This window comes from Schistocerca cancellata, chromosome 10 (assembly GCF_023864275.1).
Source record: "Schistocerca cancellata isolate TAMUIC-IGC-003103 chromosome 10, iqSchCanc2.1, whole genome shotgun sequence".
Classification (NCBI taxonomy): Eukaryota; Metazoa; Arthropoda; class Insecta; order Orthoptera; family Acrididae; genus Schistocerca; species Schistocerca cancellata.
This window is the reverse complement of record NC_064635.1, coordinates 17,601,648-17,615,061: the sequence shown is the minus strand read 5'-3', so window position 1 is coordinate 17,615,061 and position 13,414 is coordinate 17,601,648.

Sequence of the window (13,414 nt, the reverse complement as noted above, 5' to 3'; positions counted from 1 at the left end):
CCGTGATCTGATTCCTGTGTCGCGTAAATGCGCACTCAGTGCTGATCCTGAATTCGCCCAATTGGTAAGCTGTTTAAACTGAGTTGAAAAACTTCTGCCAGCTTCGCTTATATGTGTGGCGTCACATTGCTGCAAGAGACGCAGTAGTTACCCGCTAACATAAACATACCACGAAGAAAGCTTTTTTAGTGTCTAAATTTTTGACCATTGTTCTTAGAAATATAACAAGCCGATGTTATGCTTTTCCAAACCATGCGCTTGCCTATTCCATCAGAAATATCTGCAAAGAAAGAAATACTGTGGAACTTTTTTCTAGACGAAGCTGTGTTGTCTTTTGTGATAAGGGAGCTGTCGGTATTTGGTTGGGATGAAAAGTGTGTCACATTGAGATCCATATTCAGCCTTCGTACTATATCCCTGTTACCGTTATGTACAAAAACGTTGTCAAAACCATTCGAGACTGTGTAAAGAAACTGGTTCTCTACTTCTGAAAAAAAAAACGGTTTTAAATAATAAAACATGACCTATACAAGGAATCTCACTACCCCTGTTAGTCATGGACGAAAAAAAAAGTTGGCATAGTCGGAATCTCACTACCCCTGTTAGTCATGGACGAAAAAAAAAGTTGGCATAGTCTTAGTCAGAACGTGCAGAATCTTATGTGGGGCCAATAAGACGTCAATTTTAATCTAAATATGGTATGCCAATGTTCACGCAATAAAAAAATAAATTAGGTAATTCAGTACAATTATTATATAAATTCGATAAATCACTTTGACGGGGGCCAAATGAACAATTTAAGTGAATATAATTCCAGTAAACCGACAACAGTAAAACAAAACAAAAATTATTGTGGGAGCCTACATAGACATCGCTCATCTGCTAGATGCCCACGAAATACGTAATTTTGTTTTGAAGCTGACAGCCAATGAGAAAATAGGTACAAAAATACTGTTGGTCAGTTTTCAAGCAGTAATGGCGGACAGCATCAGCTGGTAATATACGTAATTTTATGGTAGCTAATTTTACTGCACAAAAAATAAAATATGCACTCCCTCCAAAAGTAGTTACACACAAACATTAAAATAGAATTATGATGAGCAGCAAAATGTCTGAGAAGAATTTTGAAAGAAAATTATTAATTGAACTTTAATTTGGCAGGTTTTCGACACTATCAGCAAGACGTAATAATGGAAAGAATATTTATTGGAACTAAACAAAATTGTACCTTGATATTGTGACAGTATTTTTAAAACAGATAATTTGGCTGCAATTGTCTTTAATTTTGAACTGAGAGAGAGCGTAATAATTTTCTTTTAATGTCTTAACTGTTGCTGCAGGCAGTGCGGTGACGTCAGCGGTTGTCTGCGCGGACGATGTGTGAAGTTAATCCTGGTTCGTGGCGTGAAGATAATGATGGATCCTCCTGTTTCATTAATATTCCAGTTACGACGGTGGTCCACGTCTCCGTTGTAGTCGAATCAGCTGGCAGCACTGCCGCGATAATAATAGCTCCAGTGTGTGCGTTGTCGTTACGCGCGCGACGTTTTATTCTTAAAAGTTTATTAATCACGCGGTGCGGGTAGGTCGGAATTGTGCGATGTCTTTAGTATTTACGATGTATAGCTGGTTAATGCCAATACTTTGCACGGTTCTTTCACCGTGTTGCCACAGGAAAACATTGACATGTGTTTATCACTATAACAGTCCGTTAAACATCAATTCAACTTACGTCGTCGTCTTTAAGACAGTTTGGATGATATAATAAATGATTCTTGATCAAATCACAGCACTGTTCTTCTACTTAAAATTTTGGTTTGTTCCACTTTCACGCAATTCTAACAGTTAGAATCTCCACACGACAATGGTGTCTGGTTCACGGCTAATTGTCACAAGTTCACACAGTATGTAAAATCGCCACCGCAAACACTCGATTACTTTTCAGGTTTTACTGTTCACTTAATAATGCACGATCTCCTATTAACACAGCGGACGCACTGTAATTAATTGTTCCTCCGCGTATCACCGTCTTTCACGTGGATCTTTGCAACGTTTCTCCACGCGCGAATGGGTCACGATACCACAACAACTCGCAGTCTCTCTATCGATAGTCGTTCGCTCTCTCTCTGACACAGTACTTCTCTTAGCCTAACCAAAGATTTACAAAGCATATAAAACCAGAACATTCATATTCGAACAATATAAAATATAAAACAGTAGCAAAATGAATGAAGAAACAATGTAACCTATTAACAAATAAAGAATAGTTGAAATAAATGATAGGTAATGCACAAAAGAAAAAAAAATTACCGGCTTTCAGGGAAACTAATGCCTTTACAGCTGCTATAAATTGCAATGTCCGAAACTTACGTTCGAAAGCCTCGGTAGATAACGGGACACTATGCAGCCTGCGCAGAACTGCTCGAAATGCCGCCCTCTTATAGTATATTGTATCAGGTGAAAAGATGTGTCATGTACAACCTTATCAGAACTAGTTGGTTTTCTATAAAATTCACGTCGGCACTCTGGAAATGACTGCCACGCAATGGTTTCTTCATCGGAGGAAAGAGGTGTCACCTCAGAGGACACGGAGTTGCGGTTGGGGGGAGGGGAGAGGTGCAGTCTGACAGACCACGGGATATGCGACAGTGTCCTCTTGAGAATGAGATAAAAAAGTTCCGCATTACCTTACTCGAAGGATCTTCCCACATGACATCTGGAAAGCCATGGATCAAGGCAAGTCAATTTCATGCAGTATTGTTCGGCTTCCGAAAATCATTTGGTTCAGTACCATATAGCACCGCTTTATTGACGAAAGTACAACCGTACGGCATCGAACAAAATTTGTGACTGGACTGAGGACTTCTCGGTAGGGAGGCTGCGACGTTTTACACTGAAACGCCAAAGGAAGTGGTAGAGGCTCGCGTGTCCAAATACAGAGATATTTATACAGGCAGATTACTGCGCTGCGGTCGGCAACGCCTATACAAGACAAGAAGTGTCTGACGCAGTTGTTAGATCGGTTACTGCTTCTACGATGGCAGCTTACCAAGATTTAAGTGAGTCTGAACCTGCTATTATAGTCGGCGCACAAGCGATGGGACACAGCATCTCCGAGGTAGCGATGAAGTGGGGGATTTTGTCGTACATTTCACGAGTGTACCGTGAATATCAGGAACCCGGCAAAACATCAAATCTCCGACAACGCTGCGGCCGGCAAAAGATCCTACAAGAACAAAAACTGAAGAGAATCGTTCAACGTGACGGAAGTGCAACCCTTCCGCAGATTGCTGCAGATTTCAATACTGGGCCATCAAAAATGGTTCAAACGGCTCTAAGCACTATGAGACTTTACATCTAAGGTCATCAGTCGCCTAGAACTTAGAACTACTTAAACCTAACTAACCTAAGGACATTACACACATCCATGCCCGAGGCAGGATTCGAACGTGCGACGGTAGCAGCAGCGCGGTTCCGGACTGAGGCGCCTAGAACCGCTCGGCCACAGAGTCCGGCTCTGGGCTATCAACAAGTGTCAGCGTGCGAGTCATTCAACGAAACATCATCGATATGGGCTTTCGGAGCCGAAGGTCCACTCGTGTGCCCTTAATAACTGCTCGACACTAAGCTTTACGCCTCGCCTGGGCCCGCCAACACCGACATTGGACTGTCGATGACTGGAAACATGTTGCCTGGTCGGACGAGTCTCGTTTCAGATTGTATCGAGTAGATGGACAGGCACGGATATGGAGACAAACTCATGAATCCATGGACCCTGCGTGTCACTAGGGGACTGTTCAAACAGATGGAGGCTCTGTAATGGTGTCTGATCAGCTGCATCCATTCGTGTCCATTGTGCCTTCCGACGGACTTGGGCTATTCCAGCACGACAATGCGACACTCCACACGTCCAGAATGCTACAAAGTGACTCTAGGAACGCTCTTCTGAGTTTAAACACTTCCGCTGGCCACCAAACTCGCCATACCCGAACATTATTGAGCATATCTGGGATGCCTTGGAACGTGATCTTGAGAAGAGATCTCCACCCCCTTGTACTCTTACGGATTTATGGACAGCCCTACAGGATTCATGGTGTCAGTTGCCTCCAGTACTACTAAAGACATAAGTCAAATCCTTGCCACTTCATACTGGGACACTTCTGCGTGCTCGTGGGTGCCTTACACGATATTAGGCAGGTCTATCTGTTTCTTTGGCTCTTCAGTGTATCTTGTCCACCCCTCCGGTAGCTGAGTGGGGCCAGAACGGTCGCAGGGTTTATCTACCATCTGTAATAAAAAAAACTGAGTGAACGGATCAACGAACAACCTTAATGGGTATCATCGGACGTTCGCCACGAACAAATTCAACGAACAATATAGAACAAAATGAGATTTTAAAAAAGTGGTCAGAGCGACAGAATGTCAATACTAAGGGCCCGGGTTCGATTCCCAGCTGGGTCGGAGATTTTCCCCGCTCAGGGACTGGGTGTTGTGCTATCCTAAACATCAACATTTCATCCCTATCGGCGCGCAAGTCGCCGAAGTGGCAGCAAATCGGAAGACATGCATCCGGCGAACAGTCTACGCGACAGGAGGCTCTAGTCACACGACATTTTATCTATTTAGTGTATCTGAAGAAGAGAAATTTGTTAACATCGAGTATTGATTTAAGTGTCAGGACGTCGTTCCTGAAAGTATTTGTATGGAGTGTAGCCATGTATGGAAGTGAAACGTGCACGATAAATAGTTTGGACAAGAAGAGAATAGAAGTTTTCGAAATGTGGTGCTACAGAAGTATGCTGAAGATTAGATGGGTAGATCACATAACTAATGAGGAGGTATTGATTAGAATTGGAGACAAGAGAAATCTGTGGCACAACTGGAGTAGAAGAAGGGATCGGATGGTAGGGCATATTCTGAGGCATCAAGGGATCACCAATTTAGTATTGGAGGGAAGCGTGGAGGGTAAAAATCGTAGAGGGAGACCAAGATATGAGTACACTAAACAGATTGAAAAGGATGTAGGTTGCAGTAGCTACTGGGAGATGAAGAAGCTTGCACAGGGTAGAGTAGCATGGAGAGCTGCATCAAACCAGTCTCTGGACTGAAGACCACAACAACAACAACATCTTGAATGGGGAATCTTTGAAGAAGGGGAGGTAACTTTAGGCGTGCTCCAGAAGTGTGAGTTGGGAACCTTGCTGATCATCTTAAACATTTAGTATCTACATCTACAAGGATACTCCGCACATTACATTTATGTGCGTCGTAGAGAAATCCGGTGTAGCGTGGGTATTTATTTATAGCTATAACTGAAATTTAGTACGCGTGGTTTTGTTTTTGACTTATAAAGCATCATTGTACACAATGTGTGAAGAAGTACGATCGGGGACATGCGGGCCAGAGCCACGTAGAGCGGGAAGTAACTGACACCAAGGTACATGGTGGCAACACGCAGCTCCTGGCTAAAGTGCTGCGTTTATGGTCATGGCATAACATGAGCTCAGCGGGAATTGTGCACGTTACAGCGAAATGGTAAATTGTTAGAAGTAAGCGGGGTTCAGGATATAAAAACTCGCTCGCCTGCACCGCTTCCCGTCGAAATTTCCGTTTTTGTGAAGTTTCGATGCACTGATCTCCCCGCGATACGGGGCGGCTCCAGCTGAGAAGTCAGTAATCCATTTACAACGGTTGTGGGCCAGATTTCCTCAGGAGACACTGCGACGGCATTACAAAACCGTTCCCAACAGAGTCACTGCGTGTATGCAGGCGAGATGGAGTGGATCAGTATACCGATAATTGGGCCTGCTATTGCCAAGTTATTTGCAGACTGCACTCGATACTGTGGTCACCGCAATTTCACGTACGCACTCAGCGTGTGAAGTTTCACTTCGTTTGGTCCCCTCCCTCTGGATGCCTCGCATTTTTTGTCAGGCAAAGTACGTTTAGTTGTGTATGCCTTCGTTTCGATTGGGAAGCCCCTGCATGTTCGGTAATGTACATCAATAACGGGGAGATTAGTTGGAAGACGTCACGAAATTTTTGTAGCTTACTCAAAATATGTAAAGAGGCAGTACTTCGAAAAAACAAAGCCTTCAGAGAATGGTTCCAGACCCGAACAGAGGAAGCTAGGGTAAAGTATAAGGAAAGCAAGAAAGCGGCACAGACCATAGTAAGGGCGGAGAAGAAGAAGTGGTTGGAAAAATGGACAAGAACGTTAGAAGAGGACAGTGAAGGGAACAAAAAAGTACTTTACACCATGGTAAGAAATAAGAGGAACGACAGAAGCGAGTGCCTGAGGATCATGGATAATAATGGAAGAGTTGTGGAGGAAATGCATGAGCTCAAAAAGATTTGGAAGGAGTACTTTGAAGATCTGTTGAATGCCGCCAAGCGGGTAACTAACAGCGATGGAGAGCCTAAGGCAGCAGACGATTATAATAGTGGGGAAATTGATGATCTAACTTGGAATGAAGTGGAAGAAGCCATAAAGAGGATGAAAGGGGGCAAGGCACCAGGTTGGGACGAAGTAACAGTGGATATGATACGAGCAGCAGGAGAAGTAGGAACCCAGTGGCTATACAGAGTGCTGAGGGTGGTGTGGAAGGAGAACAGAATTCCTGAGGATTGGAAGAAAGGAATTATAGTCCCGATCTTCAAGAAAGGGGATAAAAGGAGATGTGAGAACTACAGAGGAATCACCCTGCTATGCCACTGTGGAAAAATCTATAAAAAGATCCTGGAGAAGAGAATAAGAAGCAGTATTGAAAGTAGACTGCAAGAGGAGCAGTACGGTTTCAGACTGGGAAGATCAACAACGGACCTCATATTTGCGGTAAGGCAACTGCAGGAGAGGCACTATGAGTACGGGAAGGACTTAATCATGGCCTTTTTGGATATTGAGAAGGCGTATGACAGTATCTGAAGGGACAAGCTCTGGGATGTGCTGAACGCAAATGGGATAGATGAAGAGATAACACGAAAAGTCAGAAAAATGTATAAGGGAAGTGAGAGTTGTGTGAAAGTGGGGAGGGAACGTACTGCATGGTTCAAGCTGGAAAATGGGCTGCGACAGGGAAGTGCACTTTCGCCTTTATTGTTTATTATTGTTATGGATGAAATCCTACAGCAAGTATCAGATGCAATTGGAGATCATAAAATGAAAGCAGTGCTTTTTGCCTATGACATGATGTTATGGGGAAATTGCGAGAAGGAGGTGCAAGAGCAGTTAGATGCATGGGAGGCAACGGCAGCACAATATGTAATGCATTTCTCTGCAAAGAAAAGTGAAATAATCGTCACAACAAGGAAGAAGAAAAGGCCAAATGTGGATATAACTTGTGGAGGGGAAAAACTACAAGTGGTAGAGAACTTCAAGTACCTGGGAAGCGTGATTGAAAGTAAGGGGGGAAACGCAATGGAAATAAATGAAAGGTGCAGAATAGGGGGCTTATTTGGAGCAAGGAGGTGCCACAGAAATCCAAGGGAATTATATACCGATCCTACTTTGTCCCCATATTGGCATACGGAAGTGAGACATGGGTAATGCACGAAAGCGACAAAAGTAGAATACAGGCTAGTGAAATGAAGTTCCAGAGGAGCAGGTTGGGTGTAACAAGACGAGACAGATTGCGAAATGTGTATGTGAGGGAAAGACTAAAGGAGGAACCAGTACAGGACAGGATAGAAAAATCAAGACTGCAGTGGTATGGACACATGAAGAGAATGGATGAGGGAAGAATTCCAAAGAGGATGTTTGATCTGCAACTGGAGGGGAAGAGGCCCAGAGGAAGACCAAGGGATAGATGGGTGAAGGGAGTGAAGGAATGTGTGATGAGAAGAGGAGAGAACTGGACGAAGGTGGAAGAGGGGGAATGGTGGAAAGACAGAACACGATGGAGAGGCTTGTGTTCCCGACAGACCCAGCCAGTGGCTGGAAACTGTCCAAGATGATGATGATGACTCAAAATAGCCGCGGTAACGTGTGGGTGGATTGTTTCTACTTCGCTGCAGAAGTTTCGTTGGGAAGCCCTTACGCATACTTCATACGATCCCGATGTCTCCCCGTGCGATTTCCATGCTTTTGGAGCCCTGAAGAAAGAGGCTGGTGGCCGTGAATTTGCTTCGAACCAAGAGCTGCTTGTTTGGGTACAATCGTGGTTGAGTAGGCAACCTAAAAAAAAAAAAATCGCTAGGGCATTAACTGCCATGTCTCACAGTGGTGTACATACACTGATCATCTAATACATTGCGACCACCCACCTAAAAGGCGGTATGTCCACCTTTGGTATGGGTAACAGCAGCGATGCATCATGGAAAGAAAAACAAAATGGTTCAAATGGTTCTGAGCACTATGGGACTTAACATCTGAGGTCATCAGTCCCCTAGAACTTAGAACTACTTACACCTAACTAGCCTAAGGTCATCACACACATCCATGCCTGAGGCAGGGTTCGAACCTGCGACCGTGGTTCCAGACTGCAGCGCCTAGAACCGCTCGGCCACACCGGCCGGCATGGAAAGAAAGCAATGAGGCCTTGGGAGGTCTGGGAGGTCAATTAGGGAGGGGGGGGGGCGTCGATAAGCTATAATGCCACGTCCAATCACATTCCATAAGTGCCCGATCGGATTTGTATCTGGCGAGTCGGGGGGGCAGAGCCGGATGGTGTGGCGAAGCGGTTCTAGGCATTTCAGTCTGGAACTGCGCGACCGCTACGGTCGCAGGTTCGAATCCTGCCTCCGGCATGGATGTGTGTGATGTCCTTGGGTTAGTTAGGTTTAAGTAGTTCTGAGTTCTAAGGGACCTCAGCAGTCAAGTCCCATAGTGCTCAGAGCCATTTAAACGATTTGGGGGGACAGAACAGCAACTGGAACTCGCCACTGTCTTCCTCCAATCACTCCATCGCAGTCCTGGCCTTGTGACGTTGCGCATTATCTTGTTAAAAAATTCTACTGCCATCGGGAAATACGATAATCATGAAGGGGTGCACGTGGTGTACAACCATTCTACGACACTCCTTGACCGTCATGGTGCCTTGCGCGAGCTGCACTGGACCCTTGGATGCTCACATGAATGCTACCCAGAGCATAATGGATGCGCCGCCATCTTGCCTCTGTCGCACAGTGCAGATGTCATGGAGCTCTTCCACTGGAAGACTATAACTCTCCTGTCTACTACTGCTGTACCATAAGCTTAAAATTGGAAGCAGGTTGTGTAATAAAACTATTTTATTAAAGCCATTATGGTACAACGCAACAGAGCAGTGTTACCCTCTGGGAGGAATTTTGTTATGTTGACCGTGTTGTACCTAATGGAGGTGACTTATCGGAAAATGAAAGTCAGAATTACGTAAATATTCGAACAGCAACAAACAATATTTTTGCCTAGCTGCACTGTTTAACGGATAAAGAAAACGGTCGCCAGCCTAATTAGGCAAGAGAATGATTAACATAGGTATTAGTAACTTTAACAGATAAACACAACCTATACTTCGTCACACGCGAGTTGAATGAACTCTGACACATACATATGTTTTAAGATCGAAGCTAACAACTGGAGCAGCACAAACTATTTGCAAAAATATAACAGATACCGAAACACACTATTACTTTCAGGGCTTGTTCAAACTGAACGGTCTTTATAAGATTACTATTAACATTCACTGCAGGATCATAAATTGGACATAGGTTAAGTCTCTCTCAGTTAAATACTTTACTGTTTAAAACGAAAGTTAATTGGAATCCACTAACAGGTTGCTTCTCACTATCATTTGAATAAAGAAATTATGGTTTTCATAATTAGTGGTCTTTCCGTTACTTGTTACCGAGCATTAACACAATAGACAAACGATGGATCCTGTTATACTATTAATATGCACTTCTAATACACAAGAGAGACAAACACTTAGCAAACATGAGTAACGTTTCACAACAACAGTTTTCCACTTTTTCTACAGTGAGACACAAAATTAACATATATGTAAGATACTGACCCCCCCCATGAACCATGGACCTTGCCGTTGGTGGGGAGGCTTGCGTGCCTCAGCGATACAGATGGCCGTACCGTAGGTGCAACCACAACGGAGGGGTATCTGTTGAGAGGCCAGACAAACATGTGGTTCCTGAAGAGGGGCAGCAGCCTTTTCAGTAGTTGCAGGGGCAACTGTCTGGATGATTGACTGATCTGGCCTTGTAACATTAACCAAAACGGCCTTGCTGTGATGGTACTGCGAACGGCTGAAAGCAAGGGGAAACTACAGCCGTAATTTTTCCCGAGGACATGCAGCTCTACTGTATGATTAAATGATGATGGCGTCCTCTTGGGTAAAATATTCCGGAGGTAAAATAGTCCCCCATTCGGATCTCCGGGCGGGGACTACTCAAGAGGACGTCGTTATCAGGAGAAAGAAAACTGGCGTTCTACGGATCGGAGCGTGGAATGTAAGATCACTTAATCGGGCAGGTAGGTTAGAAAATTTAAAAAGGGAGATGGATAGGTTAAAGTTAGATATAGTGGGAATTAGTGAAGTTCGGTGGCAGGAGGAACAAGACTTTTGGTCAGGTGATTACAGGGTTATAAATACAAAATCAAATAGGGGTAATGCAGGAGTAGGTTTAATAATGAATAAAAAAATAGGAGTGCGGGTTAGCTACTACAAACAGCATAGTGAACGCATTATTGTGGCCAAGATAGACACAAAGCCCATGCCTACTACAGTAGTACAAGTTTATATGCCAACTAGCTCTGCAGATGATGAAGAAATAGATGAAATGTATGACGAGATAAAAGAAATTATTCAGGTAGTGAAGGGAGACGAAAATTTAATAGTGATGGGTGACTGGAATTCGTCAGTAGGAAAAGGGAGAGAAGGAAACATAGTAGGTGAATATGGATTGGGGGGAAGGAATGAAAGAGGAAGCCGCCTTGTAGAATTTTGCACAGAGCATAACTTAATCATAGCTAACACTTGGTTCAAGAATCATGAAAGGAGGCTGTATACATGGAAGAAGCCTGGAGATACCGACAGGTTTCAGATAGATTATATAATGGTAAGACAGAGATTTAGGAACCAGGTATTAAATTGTAAGACATTTCCTGGGGCAGATGTAGATTCTGACCACAATCTATTGGTTATGAACTGCAGATTGAAACTGAAGAAACTGCAAAAGGGTGGGAATTTAAGGAGATGGGACCTGGATAAACTGAAAGAACCAGAGGTTGTAGAGAGTTTCAGGGAGAGCATTAGGGAACAATTGACAGGAATGGGGGAAAGAAATACAGTAGAAGAAGAATGGGTAGCTCTGAGGGATGAAGTGGTGAAGGCAGCAGACGATCAAGTAGGTAAAAAGACGCGGGCTAATAGAAATCCTTGGGTAACAGAAGAAATATTGAATTTAATTGATGAAAGGAGAAAGCATAAAAATGCAGTAAATGAAGCAGGCAAAAAGGAATATAAACGTCTCAAAAATGAAATCGACAGGAAGTGCAAAATGGCTAAGCAGGGATGGCTAGAGGACAAATGTAAGGATGTGGAGGCTTGTCTCGCTAGGGGTAAGATAGATACTGCCTACAGGAAAATTAAAGAGACCTTTGGAGAGAAGAGAACCACTTGTATGAATATCAAGAGCTCAGATGGCAACCCAGTTCTAAGCAAAGAAGGGAAAGCAGAAAGGTGGAAGGAGTATATAGAGGGTTTATACAAGGGCGATGTACTTGAGGACAATATTATGGAAATGGAAGAGGATGTAGATGAAGATGAAATGGGAGATGAGATACTGCGTGAGGAGTTTGACAGAGCACCGAAAGACCTGAGTCAAAACAAGGCCCCGGGAGTAGACAACATTCCATTAGAACTACTGATGGCCTCAGGAGAGCCAGTCATGACAAAACTCTACCATCTGGTGAGCACGATGTATGAGACAGGCGAAATACCCTCAGACTTTAAGAAGGATATAATAATTCCAATCCCAAAGAAAGCAGGTGTTGACAGATGTGAAAGTTACCGAACTATCAGTTTAATAAGTCACAGCTGCAAAATACTAACGCGAATTCTTTACAGACGAATGGAAAAACTGGTAGAAGCCGACCTCGGGGAAGATCAGTTTGGATTCCGTAGTAATGTTGGAACACGTGAGGCAATACTGACCTTACGACTTATCTTGGAAGAAAGATTAAGAAAAGGCAAACCTACGTTTCTAGCATTTGTAGACTTAGAGAAAGCTTTTGACAATGTTGACTGGAATACTCTCTTTCAAATTCTGAAGGTGGCAGGGGTAAAATACAGGGAGCGAAAGGCTATTTACAATTTGTACAGAAACCAGATGGCAGTTATAAGAGTCGAGGGGCATGAAAGGGAAGCAGTGGTTGGGAAAGGAGTGAGACAGGGTTGTAGCCTCTCCCCGATGTTATTCAATCTGTATATTGAGCAAGCAGTAAAGGAAACAAAAGAAAAATTCGGAGTAGGTATTAAAATTCATGGAGAAGAAGTAAAAACTTTGAGGTTCGCCGATGACATTGTAATTCTGTCAGAGACAGCAAAGGACTTGGAAGAGCAGTTGAACGGAATGGACAGTGTCTTGAAAGGAGGATATAAGATGAACATCAACAAAAGCAAAACGAGGATAATGGAATGTAGTCAAATTAAGTCGGGTGATGCTGAGGGAATTAGATTAGGAAATGACACACTTAAAGTAGTAAAGGAGTTTTGCTATTTAGGGAGTAAAATAACCGATGATGGTCGAAGTAGAGAGGATATAAAATGTAGACTGGCAATGGCAAGGAAAGCGTTTCTCAAGAAGAGAAATTTGTTAACATCGAGTATAGATTTAGGTGTCAGGAAGTCGTTTCTGAAAGTATTTGTATGGAGTGTAGCCATGTATGGAAGTGAGACATGGACGATAACTAGTTTGGACAAGAAGAGAATAGAAGCTTTCGAAATGTGGTGCTACAGAAGAATGCTGAAGATAAGGTGGGTAGATCACGTAACTAATGAGGAGGTATTGAACAGGATTGGGGAGAAGAGAAGTTTGTGGCACAACTTGACTAGAAGAAGGGATCGGTTGGTAGGACATGTTCTGAGGCATCGAGGGATCACAAATTTAGCATTGGAGGGCAGCGTGGAGGGTAAAAATCGTAGAGGGAGACCGAGAGATCAATACACTAAGCAGATTCAGAAGGATGTAGGTTGCAGTAGGTACTGGGAGATGAAGAAGCTTGCACAGGATAGAGTAGCATGGAGAGCTGCATCAAACCAGTCTCAGGACTGAAGACCACAACAACAACAACAAGATACTGACTCACCTTCTGCGATTTACAACAGGCAGTAATGAGATCATTTACTAAGCCACACTTTATGAGCCTCAGTTTTAAGAACTTTTAATTTGAAGTTGGCAACAACACATTAATGAGCAGTTT